This window comes from Dendrobates tinctorius, unplaced genomic scaffold (assembly GCF_039654945.1).
Source record: "Dendrobates tinctorius isolate UK_male_01 unplaced genomic scaffold, ASM3965494v1 ptg000341l, whole genome shotgun sequence".
In the NCBI taxonomy this organism is placed as follows: Eukaryota; Metazoa; Chordata; class Amphibia; order Anura; family Dendrobatidae; genus Dendrobates; species Dendrobates tinctorius.
In genome coordinates, this window is record NW_027362007.1 from 2,290,640 (window position 1) to 2,308,786 (window position 18,147).

At 42.2% G+C, this 18,147-nt stretch overlaps 1 protein-coding gene across 1 annotated transcript in view; it reads left to right on the plus strand.

The window, feature by feature from the left end:
- LOC141074879 (EF-hand calcium-binding domain-containing protein 6-like) overlaps positions 1-18,147 on the plus strand; it is an 87,555-nt gene that overhangs the window by 59,291 nt on the left and 10,117 nt on the right. The gene's annotated exons all lie outside the window — the stretch shown is intronic.

An 18,147-nucleotide genomic window follows, 5' to 3' on the forward strand; every position in this document is an offset into this window, starting at 1 on the left:
CACCTCCCCCTTTTAGAGATGGCATGGTTAACCGATTTACAAATCGTTTCCCAAGCCCTTCTTCCCGGCATCCCCCTGGAGGGACAAGATGTCGGCGATGACATGTTCGCTAGCCTTCTTGTGCTAGATGGTATAATTGCAGTGTTGTAGAGCCAAGTTTCCCCCTCAGTAGTTTACCATTGTCGTCGGCCATCCTATGCAGCCAGCTGAGAAGGTTGTGGTCAGTTACTGTGGTGTGGTTGCCTTAGTATACGTAGGGCTGCAGCTTCTGCATGGCCCACACTATAGCAACACACTCCTTCTCCACAGTGATGTATGCCACTTCCTGCTGTAAGAGCTTGTGGCGGAGAAACATCAACGGGTGCCCCTCTCCCTCTTCGTTTACCTGGTTGAGCACTGGCATCTGTTTGAGCTACAAACCACCGTGTGAAATCCCAGGCTTGTAGAACTGGGGAACTAGAAAGGCCATCTGTGAAGGACCGCTCAGTCAGCCATCTAGTCGACTGTTTGCGGTAGCTTCTTTTTGCTGAGGTCCGTCAGAGGCTTGGCAAGGGCACTATAATTGGAGACAAACTTCCTATAGTACCCTGCCGTACCCAAGACAGACATCACCTGCTTTTTGGTCTTGAGGGTAGGCCAAAAGGCAATAGCATTCATCTTCATGGGTTTCAGAGTTCCGCCACACACTCTCCGTGACCAAGGTACTGCACCTCTGTCAAGCCTATTTGACATTTTCCTGGCTTTATAGTCAAACCAGATCCGCCTGAGAACCATGTGAGAATGAAGACGACAATATCATCTAGGTAAGCTACAGGAAACCCATCTAATCCCTTGAGAAGTTGGTTGACCAATCGCAGGAGCATTTCTCATGCTAAAAGGCATGATGAGTGATTTGTGTAGTCCAAATGGGATAATGAAGGTGGACCTCTCCTGTGCCTCCTTGGACATAGGAATCTGCTTGTACCCCAACTCAAGTCCAATGATGTTCAAATAACGGGCACGGGCTAAGCGATCCAGCAGCTCATCGATGCGTGGCATTGCGTACACATCGGGGGGCTTTGATGGCATTTAGCCTCCAGTAGTCCATGTAGAACTGGGTTGTCCAAAAATTTTTCCGGGACCAGGACTACAGGCGAGGCCCATGCATTTTTGGATCACCCCCAGGCAAAGCACTTTGTCTACCTCCCTTTTAATGTCCTTTTGCACCTCTAAGGAGACACTGTATGAAGGTTCTCGGACTGGAGGTGACTCCTTGTGTCCACCTGGTAGATAGCTGATTGTGTCCTTCCCCTGACACCAGTGAAGATTGTCAGGTAGGGCTGGAATACCTCCCTCAGCTATGAACTCAGGTCCTGGGAAAGCTACAGGTTTAATTCCACATCCTCAATAGACATGCCTTTCCGGGCTGTGGGCAACAAATCTATCAGGACTGTAGTCTCGACTTTGCCACGAAGGATACACACAGGAAGGGTGCACGCCTCCCTGTTATGATGAGCTTTCATCACGTTGATGTGGAAGATTTTCTGCCTCTTGCTGGCATGGTCAGTGACCATTTAATTCATGGTCTAAGAAGTAAGGTTTCTCCTTGCGGAGAGTGACATGCCAGCTGTGGCTTGTCAAGGTAAGGAGACTTATTCGCCGTGCAATGCTCCTCTGGGAAAATAATATGCAAATTGCCTCTTCAGAAAGAAAGAGGACTTTTACTCTACAGCGCCACCTATTGGTAGTAGCGATCCTACAAGTCACAATCAACCCTTTAACGAGTCTTGTAGTATGACTTAGGATACAAGCCAAATCAGAATCTCAATTTGCAGACACGGTGTTTCGAGCTGTTGGCTCTCGTCAGTGCAAAGTATGAGATCTGATTTGGCAAGGTGAGAGGCTCTGGACTAGGGTCTAAGAAGTAAGGTTTCTCCTTGCGGAGAGTGACATGCCAGCTGTGGCTTGTCAAGGTAAGGAGACTTATTCGCCGTGCAATGCTCCTCTGGGAAAATAATATGCAAATTGCCTCTTCAGAAAGAAAGAGGACTTTTACTCTACATAGTAGGTGGCGCTGTAGAGTAAAAGTCCTCTTTCTTTCTGAAGAGGCAATTTGCATATTATTTTCCCAGAGGAGCATTGCACGGCGAATAAGTCTCCTTACCTTGACAAGCCACAGCTGGCATGTCACTCTCCGCAAGGAGAAACCTTACTTCTTAGACCCTAGTCCAGAGCCTCTCACCTTGCCAAATCAGATCTCATACTTTGCACTGACGAGAGCCAACAGCTCGAAACACCGTGTCTGCAAATTGAGATTCTGATTTGGCTTGTATCCTAAGTCATACTACAAGACTCGTTAAAGGGTTGATTGTGACTTGTGGGATCGCTACTACCAATAGGTGGCGCTGTAGAGTAAAAGTCCTCTTTCTTTCTGAAGAGGCAATTTGCATTTAATTCATGTCATTGAGGTGCTGAAGCACAAGACTTGGACCCTCACAAGCCGCATGATGCTTGTTCTGGGTCACTGGGATAAACCCTTTCACCCCAAAGCCGATTTTCACCTTCCTGACCGGGCCAATTTTCTTAATTCTGACCTCTGTCACTTTATGAGGTGATAATTCTGCAATGCTTCAACGTATCCCAGTGAATCTGAGAATATTTTCTCGACACATATTGTACTTCCTGACAGTCTAAAAATTTCTATGATATGACTTGCGTTCATTTTTGAAAATATTGGAAATTTTGCCAAAATTTTGAACATTTTGCAATTTTCAAATTTTTAATTTTTATGTCCTTTAAATCAGAGTCATGTCACACAAAATAGTTAATAAATAACATTTCCCACATGTCAACTTTACATCAACACAATTTTTGAAACATATTTTTTTGCTAGGAAATTAAAAGGGTTAAAAGTTGACCACTGATTTCTCATTTTTACAACAAAATTTACAAAACCATTTTTTTTAGGGACCACCTCACATTTGAAGTGACATTGCGGGGCCTATATGACAGAAAATAGCCAAAAGTGACACCATTCTAAAAACTGCATCCCTGAAGATGCTCAAAACCACATTCAAGAAGTTTATTAATCCTTCAGGTGCTTCACAGGAATTAATGAAAAGTGAAAGGAAAAAATAAACATTTAACTTTTTTTCTCAAAAATTTTCCTTTAGACCCAATTTTTTTTTTTTTTTACTTTCACAAGAGTAACAGGAGAAAATCGACCACAAAGTTTGTTGCGCGATTTCTTCTGAGTAAGAAAAAGCACTGTTTGGGCGCACGGCAAAGCTTGGAAGGGAAGGAGCGCCATTTGACTTTTTGAATGTAAAATTTGCTGGCATAATTAGCGGATGCCATGTTGTGTTTGCAGAGCCCCTGATGTGCTTAAACAATGGAAATCCCCCACAAGTGACATCATTTTGAAAGTAGACCGACCCCTCAGGGAACTTATCTAGATGTGTGGTGAGCACTTAGAACCCCCAGATGCTTCACAGAAGTTTATAACTTTGAGCCGTGAAAATAGAAAAAAATCACATTTTTCCCACAAAAAATTTTGCATTTTCACAAGGGTAATGGACCCCCAAATTTGTTTCGCAATTTCTCCTGAGAATACTGATACCCCATAGATGCTCAAAAACTACTTTTGTGGCACATTCAAAGCTGAGAAAGGATGCAACACCATATTGAAGTTCAGATTTAGCTGGACTAGTTTGAGGGTGCCATGGCACATTGGCAGGTTCTAGACCAGCACAACCCTCCATAAGTGACCCCATTTCACCAATTAAACCTCTCAATGAATTCATCTAGGGGTGCAGTGATCATATTGACACCACATGTGTGTCACAGAATTTTATACCATTGGGCAGTGAAGAAAAAATAATTTACATTTTTACCACCAAGATTGTGTAAGCCCCAAATTTTACATTTTCATGGGAAATGGGTAAAAATGGCACCAAAATTTTTCCCACAATATCTGCTGAATGTAGCAATACCCCATATATGTGGCTGTACAGTACTGCTTAGCCATGCGGAGAGACTCGGGAGGAACGGAGCGCTATTTGCCTCCTGGAGCGCAGATTTTCCTACAATAGTATGCAGACTCCATATACAGAACCCGTAAGTGCTAGAAATGCAGAATTCTCCCCCAAGTGACCCCATTTTGGAAATTATACCCCTTTGGGAATTTATCTACAGATGTAGTGACGATTTTGACTCCATGGGTGTTTTCCAGAATCAAGCAGCAGTGGATGTTGCTGAGTGCAAATTGCAAACTGCCGTTGTAGTGACCAATATGTCATAGTGACCGGTATGTTGTAGTGACCAGTACGTTGCAGTCATCAGTACATTATGCCCAGCTCATGCTTCTGTAGACATGCACTTGTAAATTAGGTGGGCTCTCATCACTACAGAAATGACAAACATGTGGGTGCTAAATGTGATTTAGGCATACTGGGGCTCAGAAGGGAGGGGGGCATTTGGATTTCGGAGCGCAGAATTTGCTGAATTTCTTTTGGGGGATGAGGAGCCATTTTGCTTTTCCAGAGCCTTTGTGCTACCATTAATGTGGCAACAGAGTTACTGTAATCAGTGGTGTCCTTCTCAGAAGTGCACAAAATTGTAATTGACCACGCTGTTATGCAAGCCTAAAAAGATGGACACCGCCGGATCACAGGTCCTATGGCATCCACAGTGCCTCCATCTGCCTCATTATAGGGAATCTTCCACCAGAGGTTCCGTCTGAATTATGTATTTCAGAGAATTACACGGAAACCCTGGTGTAAGCGCTCAGCATAAGAGCACAGGATAAATGTGCGGCGTGCCTTACTGCGATCTTTGGGAGGCAGAATGAACAAATCAACAGAAGGTGAAGAATTGTTTTAATTTTTTTTTACACCGTTCCTAGTGCGGTATACATGATTAGTTGACTTTATTCTTTTGGGCCAGTGTGTTTACAGAGATATCAGTTTTATGTTTGGCTGCTGTCACACACTAATAGATGCTTTTTGTGTTTTTGCATTGCTTTATTTAGACAGCTATAATTTTTTTATATTTCGTCCTACAGAGTCATGAGAGGGCTTCTTTTTAGGGTACATGACATTTTTTGATCACTATCTTTTCCAATTTTTGAAAGGCAGAATGAATAAAAAACAGCCATTCCTAATTGGGTTTTTTTTTTTATATCGTTCCGCATGTGGTAAAATTGATAAGGCAGCTTTAGGCTATGTGCCCATGTTAGCGTTTTTAAACGCTCAGGAAACTGATCCCCTTCCCAGAAAACGCGCGTCTTTTTTCCGCGCGTTTCTTGCGCGTTTTTTGCACAAAAGACGCGTGTTTTTGACGCACATTTTCTGGGAACATTGGGAAAGGCAACCCTCAGCAATGCGGAAATGAATGAGCATGCTGCGTTTTTAGCTGCTAAGAGATTCCTGAGCGTTTAAAAACGCATGCATTGGCACAAAAAGCCAAAAACGCCTGCAAATTAATTTGAAGCTTCTTTTAAGCGTTTCTGCAGCGTCTGAGCCCGGCACAAACGCTGCGGAAACGCGTAAAAATACGCAGCGTGGGCACACAGCCTTATTCTTCAGGTCAATACAATTACAGAGACACCTCATTTATATCGTTTTTTTTGTTTTGTTTTTGCTCTTTTACACAATAAACTGTTTTATAGAAAAAATAATTATTTTTGCATTGCTTTATTCTGATGAGAGTTATAACTTTTTTATTTTTCTGCTGACTGACCTTTATGGCGGCATGTTTTTTGTCGGACAAAATGACGTTCTCAGCGGTACCATTATTATTTAGATTAGTTTTTGATAGTGTTTTATTGCATGTTTTGTTCGGCGGTATGATGATAAAGCATTGTTTTTTGCCTCCTTTTTTCATTATGGTGTTCACTGAAGGGGTTAACTAGTGGAACAGTTTTATAGCTTGGGCCATTCCAGACGATGATACCAAATATGTGTACTTTTTTGTTTATTTTTTTACATAAATGTATTTTATTGGATTAATATTTTGTCTCTTTTTTGTTCTTTGTTTGTGTTTTTTTTTTTAATATTTTTACAATTTTGTAATTTTTTGTTCACTTTTATACATTGTCCCAGTATGGAACATCATCTTTACACTGATCTGATACTCTGCAATGTTTCTGCACTGAGGCATCAGAGCAGCTTCTGACTGGCACGGAGGAGGCGTGTCGGCTTCTGCTTTTAGCAGGCGCTCACAGGTCACCTAACCTGAAGGACCTCGCAGCCATCTTGTGACCCGGGGTCACCATGGAGGAGATCATCAGTACAACGCGTTCACATCACTCCCTCTGCGATGCTCCACGATGTCACTGTCACTATTGACAGTGGCATCAGAGGTTAAACGTCCACGATTGGTGCTAGCACCGATCATGGGCGTTCCTGCAGGGGAGTTGACACCCACACTTGATTGCGGCAGTGCTCAGCATGAGTCCGCGCGATCGAGAAGAAGTATATGTACGGCGTTTTGAGGGAACGCAGCTCCGGGAGGACCGTACGTGTACAGTGCATGTTGGGAAGGGGTTAAGGACACACACCTTTGACCCACTTCGTACAACCGCTCCCGGGCGTTGCGGTCATACCACAGCTTTTGGGTGGCCTGGGCCTGCACCGTTTTCTTATGCACCAGCCACGTCATTGACTGAATTTTGTCACAGAGCCGCATGACAAACCCGATGACGGACACTTCGGGGGTGTCCAATTCTCCCTACCAGACCAAGGGGCCCCCCGGACTCATCTGCCGTACAGGAACTCAAAGGGGGAGAACCCCGTTGAGGCTTGTGATACCTCTCTGTAAGCAAAGAGCAGGTGTGGGAAGTATCGCGCCCATGAGACTCAACCAGCATCTTAAGCATCTGCTAAGGGTACCATTGGGTTCACACAAACCTTTTTGAGAAAATATGGCCAAAAGGCCATCTGCCACCTTATCAGCCCTAATTGAGGACAGAGTTACCGCCACCGGGTAGCACAGTCTACCACAGAAAGGATGAATCATTTTTCAGAGATGCTGGGGATATCAACAATATCCACAGCAATCTTCTGGAAAGAATCCTTTATCACCAGCAAAGGGATCGAGGGGAGCATGGGGGCAAGCTCCGACTTCCCCACTTTTTGGCATGTGATACATGTGTGGCAGTAGTTGGCAATATCTGTCACCATTTTGGGACACTAGAAGTGGTGGGACAGCGGGCCTTGGTTTTGCTGACCCCCAAGTGTCCAGCTGGAGGCATCTCATATTCAACCCGCAGCAACTCCTCCATAGATTGATAGGACACAACCAGCTGTCTGCACCTCAGCTACTCATGTTGGGGGTTACAGAGAACAGTCTCCAAGTACAACCCCCCAGCCCCAGAATACTCTCTCCTTTTCGGACTCGGAGGAGGTGGGCTACTCAACATCTCTAGGCTGGCATCTGAGCGCAAAGCCGACTGAAACTCCTTGCTAAAGGCAGCCAGAAGCAAAGTTAAGGCCCCAACCTCACTTGAACTCTCTGGGACCTGCTCTACGTCCATAACTGGTTTTGTTATCCCGCTGGATGATGAGTGCTCAGAAGGCAGCACGATACCTGCATTGAGGACACTCTGACAACAGATGAGATTGGCTACGTATACTGTCTCCGCGGGGAATAACACCTTCCCCTCATCCTGACAGGCTGTGGATACCACTTTTTCACCATCCTGACAGGGTATGTGTACCATTTTCTCACCCTCCCCTAATACCTCAGGAGCAGTGCTAATCATGTTGCAGCTACCACCAGCCATGTCACTGTCCGTCTGCATGAGACCAGCTACTTCATGATCCCCCATGCCTGTTCCCATCACCCTTAGCGCTGATTCTTACACCTTTGAGGGGATCCTCATTAGCATCAGCCGGATGACATGGATGATTTCTTTTCTTCGGTACAATGAGCCACACAGACATTCAAGTTATCGACATTTGAATCACATGAACTACCAGATCTGGGAGGGTTGTCAGGAACACATTGAGCGACCAACCATCCCAGATTGGTCCCCAATAAAACATTTGTGGGAGGTTCTCTGACACCATCACTTCCCTTAACTCCCTCCCGGCACCACAGTCTAGGAAAGCTAATGGGAAAGGTCGGTGAATACCCCCAATCCCGGTGACAGGATCTTCCCAGTTCTTCAAGCGACACCAATTCAGGGCAGATGAGGGTTCTTTCTGCACCGACCTTGAACCCCACAGTAACTGTATCATCCACAGTAACTCTAATGCAAGTTGTCACTGGCCCTCCCAACCACCCTTCTCAAAGGAAAAACAGCTACATTAGACCCCAGCACCTTGGATGTGGGTTTTTCTTCTGCCTCTCCGGGCAGGTGGTGTGAAAATGTTCAGGCCTGCTGCAGGTAAGGCTCCGGTGGGAGTCAGCTACAGACAGGGTTCTAGAAGATGGAACGAGACACCCCCAAGACTGGTTAGCAGGGGCATTGGTTGTTGGCTTACCAGCTTTCCAGTTGGTGATGACTGACTTCTGCACCTCAGATGTGTGGTTGGTCTCATAGCTATCAGTATCAGCAATCTGTGTGGACTGGGCGGTCTCCTTTGGTTTTCCAATCCATCACGAACTGTCTCACCTCCACAGTGCAAAGGTGAAGAAATTGGTTCTTCACCATCAGGTCCTTCAGTGCCTCGAAGGTGGAAACCGATAGGCCCTGGACCCACTACTCAAAGTTGGTTCTGAGCCCATCCATCACATCATGATATTGTGAGGGTCCGCCTGTATGATGGCATTATAGTTTCCAACTTATTCTCGAGGGAGAGCAGCAAATACCTCCAAAAATTTGCCTTATAGCCCTGGGGTTAAGTATCGAGCCCAGTGGACATTGGGTAAGCGCTACTCTCTGTAGGCATTTCCAAACCACCTTAAAAATGTGTCCAGATTCTCGTCCTTTTCTGTAACAGGAAAATTCTCTTTACAGAGTTTAAAGTTGGCATTACTTGATTCATTGTTCAGTGGGTTAGATTGCTTCTTTTGGAGTTGGGCTAAAGCCAGCTGGTGCTCTCTGTCGGTATGCAACTCCGCGGCTTCTCATTGGGCCTGCTGCTCCGCATATTGCTAAATCAGCTCCAGTAGACCCTCATGATCATCTGCATCAAGTTGCAGTATGGCCAACTGCAGGTGGGGGTCCACACTACCCTGGTTGTAATCTATTTAGTAATATGGCCGCCCTTCTCCTCAGTGTGATATAGTAATATGGCCGCCCTTCTCCTCAGTGCGATATAGTAATATGGCCGCCCTTCTCAGTGTGATAAAATAATATATAGTGATATGGCCGTCCTTCTCCTCAGTGTGATATAATAATATATATAGTGATATGGCCGCCCTTCTCCTCAGTGGTGATATAGTAATATCTATATAGTAATATGGCCGCCCTTCTTCTCAGTGTGATATAGTAATATAGCCGCCCTTGTCCTCAGTGTGATATGGTAATATGGCCGCCCTTCTCCTCAGTGTGATATAGTAATAAATATAGTCATATGGTCGCCCTTCTCTGTGTGATATAGTAGTATATATATAGTAATATGGCCACCCCTTCTCCTCAGTGATGATATAGTAATACATATAATAGTATGGCCGCCCTTCTCCTCAGTGTGATATAGTAATATATATATAGTGATATGGCCGCCCTTCTCCTCAGCGGTGATATAGTAATATCTATATAGTAATATGGCCGCCCTTCTCCTCAGTGTGATATAGTAATATATATAGTAATATGGCCGCCCTTCTCCTCAGTGTGATATAGTAATATATATATATAGTAATATGGTCGCCCTTCTCCTCAGTGTGATATAGTAATATATATAGTAATATGGCCGCCCTTCTCCTCAGTGTGATATAGTAATATATATACTAATATGGCCGCCCTTCTCCTCAGTGTAATATAGTAATATATATAGTAATATGGCCACCCTTCTCCTCAGTGTGATATAGTAATATATATAGTAATATGGCTGCCCTTCTCCTCAGTGTGATATAGTAATATATATAGTAATATGGCCGCCCTTCTCCTCAGTGTGATATAGTAATATATATAGTAATATGGCCGCCCTTCTCCTCAGTGTGATATAGTAATATATATAGTAATATGGCCGCCCTTCTCCTCAGTGTGATATAGTAATATATATATAGTAATATGGCCGCCCTTCTCCTCAGTGTGATATAGTAATATATATAGTAATATGGCCGCCCTTCTCCTCAGTGTGTTATAGTAATATATATATAGTAATATGGCCGCCCTTCTCCTCAGTGTGATATAGTAATATATATAGTAATATGGCCGCCCTTCTCCTCAGTGTGATATAGTAATATATATAGTAATATGGCCGCCCTTCTCCTCAGTGTGATATAATAATATATATAGTGATATGGCCGCCCTTCTCCTCAGCGGTGATATAGTAATATATATAGTAATATGGCCGCCCTTCTCCTCAGTGTGTTATAGTAATATATATAGTAATATAGCCACCCTTCTCCTCAGTGGTGATATAGTAATATCTATATAGTAATATGGCCGCCCTTCTTCTCAGTGTGATATAGTAATATAGCCACCCTTGTCCTCAGTGTGATATAGTAATATGGCCACCCCTTCTCCTCAGTGATGATATAGTAATACATATAATAGTATGGCCGCCCTTCTCCTCAGTGTGATATAGTAATATATATATAGTGATATGGCCGCCCTTCTCCTCAGCGGTGATATAGTAATATCTATATAGTAATATGGTCGCCCTTCTCCTCAGTGTGATATAGTAATATATATGATAATATGGCCGGCCTTCTCCTCAGTGTGATATAGTAATACAGCCGCCCTTGTCCTCAGTGTGATATGGTAATATGGCCGCCCTTCTCTTCAGTGTGATATAGTAATATGGCCACCCTTCTCCTCAGTGTGATATAGTAATATATATAGTAATATGGCCGCCCTTCTCCTCAGTGTGATATAGTAATATATATACTAATATGGCCGCCCTTCTCCTCAGTGTAATATAGTAATATATATAGTAATATGGCCACCCTTCTCCTCAGTGTGATATAGTAATATATATAGTAATATGGCTGCCCTTCTCCTCAGTGTGATATAGTAATATATATAGTAATATGGCCGCCCTTCTCCTCAGTGTGATATAGTAATATATATAGTAATATGGCCGCCCTTCTCCTCAGTGTGATATAGTAATATATATAGTAATATGGCCGCCCTTCTCCTCAGTGTGATATAGTAATATATATATAGTAATATGGCCGCCCTTCTCCTCAGTGTGATATAGTAATATATATAGTAATATGGCCGCCCTTCTCCTCAGTGTGTTATAGTAATATATATATAGTAATATGGCCGCCCTTCTCCTCAGTGTGATATAGTAATATATATAGTAATATGGCCGCCCTTCTCCTCAGTGTGATATAGTAATATATATAGTAATATGGCCGCCCTTCTCCTCAGTGTGATATAATAATATATATAGTGATATGGCCGCCCTTCTCCTCAGCGGTGATATAGTAATATATATAGTAATATGGCCGCCCTTCTCCTCAGTGTGTTATAGTAATATATATAGTAATATAGCCACCCTTCTCCTCAGTGGTGATATAGTAATATCTATATAGTAATATGGCCGCCCTTCTTCTCAGTGTGATATAGTAATATAGCCACCCTTGTCCTCAGTGTGATATGGTAATATGGCCGCCCTTCTCTTCAGTGTGATATAGTAATATAGCCGCCCTTCTCCTCAGTGTGATATAGTAATATATATAGTCATATGGTCGCCCTTCTCTGTGTGATATAGTAGTATATATATAGTAATATGGCCGCCCTTCTCCTCAGTGGTGATATAGTAATATATATAGTAATATGGCCCCCTTCTCCTCAGTGCGATATAGTAATATGGCCGCCCTTCTCAGTGTGATAAAATAATATATAGTGATATGGCCGTCCTTCTCCTCAGTGTGATATAATAATATATATAGTGATATGGCCGCCCTTCTCCTCAGTGGTGATATAGTAATATCTATATAGTAATATGGCCGCCCTTCTCCTCAGTGCGATATAGTAATATGGCCGCCCTTCTCAGTGTGATAAAATAATATATAGTGATATGGCCGTCCTTCTCCTCAGTGTGATATAATAATATATATAGTGATATGGCCGCCCTTCTCCTCAGTGGTGATATAGTAATATCTATATAGTAATATGGCCGCCCTTCTTCTCAGTGTGATATAGTAATATAGCCGCCCTTGTCCTCAGTGTGATATGGTAATATGGCCGCCCTTCTCCTCAGTGTGATATAGTAATAAATATAGTCATATGGTCGCCCTTCTCTGTGTGATATAGTAGTATATATATAGTAATATGGCCACCCCTTCTCCTCAGTGATGATATAGTAATACATATAATAGTATGGCCACCCTTCTCCTCAGTGTGATATAGTAATATATATATAGTGATATGGCCGCCCTTCTCCTCAGCGGTGATATAGTAATATCTATATAGTAATATGGCCGCCCTTCTCCTCAGTGTGATATAGTAATATATATAGTAATATGGCCGCCCTTCTCCTCAGTGTGATATAGTAATATATATATATATAGTAATATGGTCGCCCTTCTCCTCAGTGTGATATAGTAATATATATAGTAATATGGCCGCCCTTCTCCTCAGTGTGATATAGTAATATATATACTAATATGGCCGCCCTTCTCCTCAGTGTAATATAGTAATATATATAGTAATATGGCCACCCTTCTCCTCAGTGTGATATAGTAATATATATAGTAATATGGCTGCCCTTCTCCTCAGTGTGATATAGTAATATATATAGTAATATGGCCGCCCTTCTCCTCAGTGTGATATAGTAATATATATAGTAATATGGCCGCCCTTCTCCTCAGTGTGATATAGTAATATATATAGTAATATGGCCGCCCTTCTCCTCAGTGTGATATAGTAATATATATATAGTAATATGGCCGCCCTTCTCCTCAGTGTGATATAGTAATATATATAGTAATATGGCCGCCCTTCTCCTCAGTGTGTTATAGTAATATATATATAGTAATATGGCCGCCCTTCTCCTCAGTGTGATATAGTAATATATATAGTAATATGGCCGCCCTTCTCCTCAGTGTGATATAGTAATATATATAGTAATATGGCCGCCCTTCTCCTCAGTGTGATATAATAATATATATAGTGATATGGCCGCCCTTCTCCTCAGCGGTGATATAGTAATATATATAGTAATATGGCCGCCCTTCTCCTCAGTGTGTTATAGTAATATATATAGTAATATAGCCACCCTTCTCCTCAGTGGTGATATAGTAATATCTATATAGTAATATGGCCGCCCTTCTTCTCAGTGTGATATAGTAATATAGCCACCCTTGTCCTCAGTGTGATATAGTAATATGGCCACCCCTTCTCCTCAGTGATGATATAGTATTACATATAATAGTATGGCCGCCCTTCTCCTCAGTGTGATATAGTAATATATATATAGTGATATGGCCGCCCTTCTCCTCAGCGGTGATATAGTAATATCTATATAGTAATATGGTCGCCCTTCTCCTCAGTGTGATATAGTAATATATATGATAATATGGCCGGCCTTCTCCTCAGTGTGATATAGTAATACAGCCGCCCTTGTCCTCAGTGTGATATGGTAATATGGCCGCCCTTCTCTTCAGTGTGATATAGTAATATGGCCACCCTTCTCCTCAGTGTGATATAGTAATATATATAGTAATATGGCCGCCCTTCTCCTCAGTGTGATATAGTAATATATATACTAATATGGCCGCCCTTCTCCTCAGTGTAATATAGTAATATATATAGTAATATGGCCACCCTTCTCCTCAGTGTGATATAGTAATATATATAGTAATATGGCTGCCCTTCTCCTCAGTGTGATATAGTAATATATATAGTAATATGGCCGCCCTTCTCCTCAGTGTGATATAGTAATATATATAGTAATATGGCCGCCCTTCTCCTCAGTGTGATATAGTAATATATATAGTAATATGGCCGCCCTTCTCCTCAGTGTGATATAGTAATATATATATAGTAATATGGCCGCCCTTCTCCTCAGTGTGATATAGTAATATATATAGTAATATGGCTGCCCTTCTCCTCAGTGTGTTATAGTAATATATATATAGTAATATGGCCGCCCTTCTCCTCAGTGTGATATAGTAATATATATAGTAATATGGCCGCCCTTCTCCTCAGTGTGATATAGTAATATATATAGTAATATGGCCGCCCTTCTCCTCAGTGTGATATAATAATATATATAGTGATATGGCCGCCCTTCTCCTCAGCGGTGATATAGTAATATATATAGTAATATGGCCGCCCTTCTCCTCAGTGTGTTATAGTAATATATATAGTAATATAGCCACCCTTCTCCTCAGTGGTGATATAGTAATATCTATATAGTAATATGGCCGCCCTTCTTCTCAGTGTGATATAGTAATATAGCCACCCTTGTCCTCAGTGTGATATGGTAATATGGCCGCCCTTCTCTTCAGTGTGATATAGTAATATAGCCGCCCTTCTCCTCAGTGTGATATAGTAATATATATAGTCATATGGTCGCCCTTCTCTGTGTGATATAGTAGTATATATATAGTAATATGGCCGCCCTTCTCCTCAGTGGTGATATAGTAATATATATAGTAATATGGCCCCCTTCTCCTCAGTGATGATATAGTAATACATATAATAGTATGGCCGCCCTTCTCCTCAGTGTGATATAGTAATATATATATAGTGATATGGCCGCCCTTCTCCTCAGTGGTGATATAGTAATATCTATATAGTAATATGGCCGCCCTTCTCCTCAGTGTGATATATATGATAATATGGCCGGCCTTCTCCTCAGTGTGATATAGTAATATAGCCGCCCTTGTCCTCAGTGTGATGGTAATATGGCCGCCCTTCTCTTCAGTGTGATATAGTAATATGGCCACCCTTCTCCTCAGTGTGATATAGTAATATATATAGTAATATGGCCGCCCTTCTCCTCAGTGTGATATAGTAATATATAGTAATATGGCCGCCCTTCTCCTCAGTGGTGATACTATAATGTGAGATGGGGAGGTAACTGTGGGCGAGATAGTAATCTCTTAGCCCCGGCACATAACATGAAAGTGAGGGTCCTGGCAGGACGTGTGGATTTCGTCTATGGGGGAGCTACGCTTTTCAGGTCACATCGCATGTTACCGACGACTTTAGATGGCCAAGACCAAATGTTGAAGACTTTATTGAGGGAGACCACCAGTGAAAAGTACACTTTTTAAAGAGCGATAACTGAGTGGGGTCTGGGGATTATATAGAAAAAGACAGCTGGTGCACAGCTTAATGAACGTTTGCTTCACAATATGGAGCATTTTCACACACCGTCTCCTGTTATGAATGAGTCACCGTAGGAGGCAAAAACAGAAATACTAGCTAAGTCCAGAAAACCAGAGAAGTTGGCAGCTATCGGATTGCAGACCCCTGAACCTATCAACAACAACTAGCAGTAGCCGTGGGGGGTTCCTACGGTGCCCTAGACCCCTCGATCACAGCCGGAGAACTACATAGCCTAAAGACAGAAAGGGAAATCTAAACTGCCCCAGAGCAGACCCCAAAGCAATAGGCAGCCAACAAACATATAATGATGGTGAAGCAAGATGAAAAAACACTCACACAGATAGAAAGATAGGCTGAGCAAATGATGGGGCCCAAGCTAACTAAATAGGACAGGATAGGAAAGCTGCTGTCTGCAATCCGCCAAAAACCCTATCAAAACAAGGGCCAACAGGCTGATAGGGAAAAAGGCCCTGAAGACGCTAGGCTTCATAGAATCATAGAATCATAGAATCGTAGAGTTGGAAGGGACCTCCTGGGCCATCTGGTCCAACCCCCTGCTCAAAGCAGGATTCGCTAAATCATCCCAGTCAGATGTCTGTCCAGCCTCTGTTTGAAGACTTCCATTGAAGGAGAACTCACCACTTCTCGTGGCAGCCTGTTCCACTCATTGATCACTCTAACTGTCAAAAAGTTTTTTCTAATATCTAATCTGTGTCTCTTCCCATTCAGTTTCATCCCATTGCTTCTAGTCTTTCCTTGTGCAAATGAGAATAAAGTTGATCCTTCTACAATGTGACAGCCCTTTAGATATTTGTAGACAGCTATTAAGTCTCCTCTCAGTCTTCTCTTTTGCAAACTAAACATTCCCAAATCCTGCAACCTTTCCTCATAAGACAGGGTTTGCAGACCGGTCACCATTCTGGTCGCTCTTTTCTGAACTTGCTCCAGTTTGTTGATGTCTTTTTTAAAATGTGGTGCCCAAAACTGGACACAATATTCCAGATGAGGTCTGACCAAAGAGGAGTAGAGGGAAATAATGACTTCACGTGATCTAGACTGTATGCTTCTGTTAATACATCCTAGAATTGCATTTGCCTTTTTTGCTGCTGCATCACACTGTTGACTCATATTCAGTCTGTGATCTATTAGTATACCCAAGTCTTTTTCACATGTGCTGTCACTTAGCCCTATTCCTCCCATTCTATATATGCTTTTTTCATTTTTATTGCCCAGATGTAGTACTTTGCATTTCTCCCTGTTAAAAACCATTCTGTTAGTTGCTGCCCACTTCTCCAGTTTATTTAAATCTTTTTGAATCCTCTCTCTCTCTTCTCTAGTATTAGCTATCCCTCCTAGCTTTGTGTCATCAGCAAATTTAATCAGTTTACCCTCAATTCCTTCATCTAAATCATTGATAAAGATGTTGAACAATACAGGGCCCAGGACAGAGCCCTGTGGTACCCCACTTGAGACATTCTTCCAACTGGATGTGCAGCCATTTACGACCACTCTTTGGGTCCGATCACTAAGCCAGTTATGAATCCACCTAACAGTTGCCTTGTCCATTCCATACTTAGTCATTTTTTCAATAAGGATTGTATGAGAGACTTTGTCAAATGCTTTGCTGAAGTCAAGATATACTATATCTACAGCATTTCCTTGATCCACCCAATCAGTGATACCGTCATAGAAGGAAATTAAGTTAGTCTGACATGACTTATTAGTTAGAAACCCATGCTGACTCTGTTTAATCACTTCATTCTTATCCAGGTATTGACATACATGTTGTTTAATAATTTGTTCAAAGATCTTTCCTGGTATAGAAGTCAGACTCACCGGCCTATAGTTGCCTGGGTCCACCTTCTTCCCCTTTTTGAAGATAGGAACAACATTTGCTCTTCTCCAGTCTTCTGGCACTTCTCCTGTTCTCCAATAATTTTCAAAGATTATGGAGAGGGGTTCAAAAATTTCTTCTGCTATCTCCTTCAGTACTCTGGGGTGTAATTCATCTGGACCTGGAGACTTGAATTCATTTAGGTTAGCTAAGTGTTTCCTCACTATCTTTCTGTTTATAGATATCCTGGATTCTTCTATTCCCTTAATAGGACAGTGAATAACAGTTGATGTTGCATTTCCTTTCTGAGAGAAAACATATGCAAAATAGGAATTTAAAAGTTCAGCCTTCTCAACATCCTGTCTTACCATTTCATCATTTTCATCCTGTAAAAATCCTATAGCATCTTTGACTTTTCTTTTACTTTTGACATATCCCCAAAATCCTTTATTATTGCTTTTGACATCTCTTGCAAGCCTCAGTTCATTTTCAGCTTTAGATAATCTGATTTGTGCCCTGCAGGTTCTGCAGACAGCATTATATTCTTCTTTAGATATGCCTCCCTCTTTCCATTTTATAAACATTTTTTTCTTCCTTTTTAGCATGTGCTTAAGTTCTGTGTTCATCCATCCTGGTTTCCTTAAATGCTTCCTATTCTTCCCTCTTTTCGGAATTGTTAACAACTGTGCTTTGAGAATTTCATTTTTCAAGATTTCCCATCCTTCCTGGACATTTTTGTCTTTAAGGATATCCAGCCATTGGATCCCTCCAATTCTCTTTCTGAATCCCTTAAAATCTGCCTTTCTGAAATCTAACCTTGACGTCTGAGTCTTCACAGGTCTTCCACCTCTAGTTATCCAAAATTCTAAAATAGCATGGTCGCTACCTCCTAGGGTCCCAGCCACTTTTACCTCCTCAACCATTTCCTCCCTGT